Source organism: Rhincodon typus, unplaced genomic scaffold, assembly GCF_021869965.1.
Source record: "Rhincodon typus isolate 14 unplaced genomic scaffold, sRhiTyp1.1 hic_rhity00006450, whole genome shotgun sequence".
In the NCBI taxonomy this organism is placed as follows: Eukaryota; Metazoa; Chordata; class Chondrichthyes; order Orectolobiformes; family Rhincodontidae; genus Rhincodon; species Rhincodon typus.
Window position 1 is genome coordinate 1 of NW_025972088.1, and position 4,482 is coordinate 4,482.

The following is a 4,482-nucleotide window of genomic DNA, read 5'->3' on the forward strand; positions in this document are numbered from 1 at the left end:
CCCCTCCCACTATAACCCCCTCCGCCGTGCTGACCGCCTCTCTCATTGCCCCCTCCCACTATAACCCCCTCCGCTGTGCTGACCGCCTCCCTCATTGTCCCCTGCCCTCTCGCTCTGGCAGGTGACAGCACTCTAACAGCGATCCACGTGGCGAAGGAATCCGGGATGATCGGAGTCAGGGAGAGGGTCATCCGGATCAAGGCGAAATCTCCCACCACCACCTCCAAAGCCACCATCAGCTGGAGGAACGTGAAGAAAACGCGAGGGCTTGAGCGCACCGAAACTCCGCAGGTTCCTCAACTCTTTCCCCTACCTTCGACCCATCGGGATAGAGACCAAGGTGGGGGGAAACCGGACCACCCTGGACAATCCCAGGGGTCCTGGTCACCAGCAGTTTGGGGCAGACCCTCATTTCTACTTGCTCCTGCGCGGTCTGCAGGCAAAACAGACGCCTCCCTGTCCCGTGGGTTCTTCGGCGTTTCCCGGGAGTTACCCGTTTGCAATCTCCGAAGCGTTAGCCAGTCAGGAGTCACGCGACGCCAGGCAGTCGTCCAATGGCGCTGCTCCCAAAGCTCGCGATTTCACATCAACCTGTTGGACTGTAACCTCGGACTCCTGACCTTGTCCACCCCAGTCCCACACCGGCCCCTCCACGTCACTGCCCAATCAGAGTTCACTTTGCCAGCCCCCATTTCCCCCGCAATTTTCACGTTGTTGTGAAATAAGATCGTCAGGCATAGGAGCGGAAATTAGGCCATTCAGCCCATCGAGTCTGCTCCCCCATTCAATCATGGCTGATAAGTTCCTCAACCCCATTCTCTTGCTTTCTCCCCGTAACCCTTGATCCCCTTGATAATCAAGAACCTATCTATCTCGGTCTTAAATGTACTCAATGACCTGGCCTCCACAGCCTTCTGTGGCAGGGAATTCCATATATTCACTACTCTCTGGCTGAAGAAGTTTCTCCTTATCTCCGTTCTAAAAGGTCTACCCTTTACTCTAAGGCTGTGCCCTCGTGTCCTAATCTCTCCTACCAATGGAAACATCTTCCCAACATCAACTCTGTCCAGGCCATTCAGTATTCTGTAAGTTTCAATTAGATCCCCCCTCATCCTTCTAAACTCCAATGAGTATAGTCCCAGACTCCTCAAACGTTCCTCATATGTTAAGCTTTCCATTCCTGGGACCATTCTCGTGAACCTCCTCTGAACACACTCCAGGGCCAGTACATCCTTCCTGAGATATGGGGCCCAAAACTGCGCACAATACTCCAAATGTGGCCTGATCAGAGCCTTATAAAGCCTCAGGAGTACATCCCTGCTTTTATATTCAAGTCCTCTCAAAATAAATGCCAAAGTTGCATTTGCCTTCCTGACTACTGACTCAACCTGCAAGTTTACCTTGAGAGAACCCTGGACTAGAACTCCCAAGTCTCTTTACACTCAGACTTCGGAGTTTTCCCCCCATTTAGAAAACAGTCCATGCTTTTATTCTTCTTACCAAAGTGCATGACCTCACACTTTCTCACGTTGTGAAATCTTGCATTGTATCCAGAACTGCAAAAAGACTTCCTTCTTACGAAAAATTCAACTCTAAGACCTAGGGTCACAGGTACATAATTCTTTGAAGTTTGTGTACATATAGACAGGGAGGTTAAGAAGGCATTTGGCACGCTTGCCTTCATTGCTCAGACCTTTGAGTATCGGAGTTGGGGACATCATGTTGAGGTTGTACAGTATGTTGGTGAGGCCTCTTCTGGAGCACTGTGTTACAGTACTGGTCTCTCTGTATTAGGAAGGATGTTATTAAACTGGAGAGGGATCAGAAGAGATTTACCAGAATCTTGCTGGGAATGGAGGGTTTGAGTTATAAGGAGAGGCTGGGACTTTCTTCACTGGAGTGCATGAAGTTGAGGAGCGTCTTTGTAGAGGTTTATCAAATAATGAGGGGAGTATAGATAAAGTGAAGGCAGGTGAGAGGCGACCTTAGAGAAGTTTATGAGGGATATAGATAGAGTTATTGGTAGTTATCTCTTCCCTCAGATGGGGAATTGCAAGACTGGAGGGCGCATTTTTTTTAAGGTGAGAGGAGAAAAATTTAAAAAAGACACGAGGGGCAATTTTTTTTTAAACACAGAGAGTGTGGAATGAACTTCCAGAGGAAGTGGGCTGGATGTGGGTACAATTACAAGATTTAAAAGACATTTGGATAAATACGTGAATAAGGGAGAGGCGATGGCCTAGTGGTATTATTGCTGGACTGTTAATCTAGAGACCCAGATAATGTTCTGGGGACCCAGGTTCGAATCCTGCCACGGCAGATAGTGGAATTTGGATTTGATAAATATCTGGAATTAAGAATCCATTGCCGATTGTCAGGAAAAACCCATCTGGTTCACTAATGTCCTTTAGGGAAGGAAACTGCCATCCTTACCTGGTCTGGCCTACGTGTGACTCCAGACCCACAGCAATCTGGTTGACTCTTAACTGCCCTCTGGGTAATTAGGGATGGGCAATAAATGCTGCCTGGCCAGCGATGCCCTCATTCCGTGAATGAATAAAGAAATAAAAAAGAGAGGTTTGGAGGGATGGGGGCCAAGAGCAGGCAGGTGGGACAAGGGATTACGGTCAGCATGGACTGGTTGGGCAAAAGGGACTGTTTCTGAGCTGTACAACTCCAGAAGCACCTTTTAAAGACGAATAACTTTGTCTCCAAACAGTATATCGAGACATCGCCCACACCAATTGTCCCACTACAATTTCTAAGCTTGAGCAGGCCCTCCTGCTCCATTGAATATATTTGATATTATATATATATAGATATATATATATATATTTGATATATTTGAGGCTGATTTGGAGAGATTTTTGAGCGACAGGGGAATGTGGGAGTTTTGGAGGGTAAACAGAGACATTAATTCGAGGGTGAAACAGTTCAAGTGACGATTGTCCAAATAGGAGAGCAGGCTAGAGGAACCAAATGGCCTCCTTCTGCTGCTGTTTCTAATGTTCTGTCGTAGACCCCTGATTCCAAGTTTACCACCTGTGTCACCATTTTAAGTTCCAGGAACAGCATATGTCACATTTTTAAAAATATTTCCTCACGTCGTCTATGTGCCAAAAACACCAAAAGTGAGGGGAAAATATTTATACCGTGTGAGAGGAGTGTGCAAATTGGCTCGCAAGTGGATTCTCCGACAGGTAGAATTGCTGCCGTGGGGGATGAAGCGGTTAATGACGACTGGCAGTTAACTGCCAGGCTTTGTTTAAATTTTAAAATAGGTTGACTCTACTTAGGGCATTGGAATTAATCAGAGAAGGTACGTGAGAACTTTCTAGGCATGCTAAGGGTCTCTCAAACTCATAGACGAATATGACGCAGAGGACGTGACTGTATGTTGTTTGTGAAGTTACAATACCGAGCAAAATATCTTCAAAGCCAATGAAGAGCTTTCTCGGTGCATTGTGGTGCAGGGAGCCTTGCAGTTAGTTTGGGTACAGGAGTTCCCACATTCACACAACAGTGGTGTTGGCAGAGGAAGAGATGGTGACGGGGCTAGGGGGGAGCAGAGTCTGCCCTATCCTTGCTCTGTCCCAGTGGTGGCTGGATGATGGTTTGTCTGTCACTAGGGGTTTGGAAGGTGTCGACCTTGCGATGGAGCGGAGTAACTGTGACACCGGGGCACTCCTCAGGTCCATCTGCAGCCGTGGAATGCAACTACAGCAACTTTACGATTAAACTCGCTGCAGGTCTGTACTCGGGCGCTGTCATACCACAGAATACTGCAGGCATGGCATTCCAAAACATCGCTCCCTGTCCCTCCACAGTTGCTTCCCTAGCTGCTGTTTCCTCAGCACTTGGTACCATCTAAAAGACCTCCCTCTCATTTTCCTGGGCTTTTCGTTCACCGATGCCACTAAAACCTTTTGTGGTATGGTTGTGGAATCTTGCTGTGCACAGACTGCAGCGGGGATAAAACACCATTAGCTGCAGCCGCTCTGAGACTCCCTGGGGTGTTAAAAGGTGCTGTGTGAATGCGGATTGTGTATTTCAACGCCAATAGGCCCAGAATGAAATGGTAAATGCATATTGAGAAGGCTGTGTTTTTCCCACAATGTTACTGAACCCCATAAGGTTAATGGAACTGTTAGAAATGGATCCTTTTGTGTATTCCTCATGATGCCCGATGCCAGAAGTCTCATCCCTGACCTCCACCTCCTGTTCTGTGACACCAAACATCCCAAAACATTTGCTCTCAGTCTGATGTGTGGCTGTGCAATTCCTGCTTTTCCTCAGATTTCAGTTGGTGCAATGCAGAGAAACCTCCAGGAGAGGGCGGGCTTGTGAGCTTTGTGATACAGTGTAGAGGGTGCTTTACTCTGTATCTAACCCCATGCTGTCCCTATCCTGGGGTGTTTGATGGTGGACAGTGTAGAGGGAGCTTTACTCTGTATCTAACCCCGTGCTGTCCCTGTCCTGGGA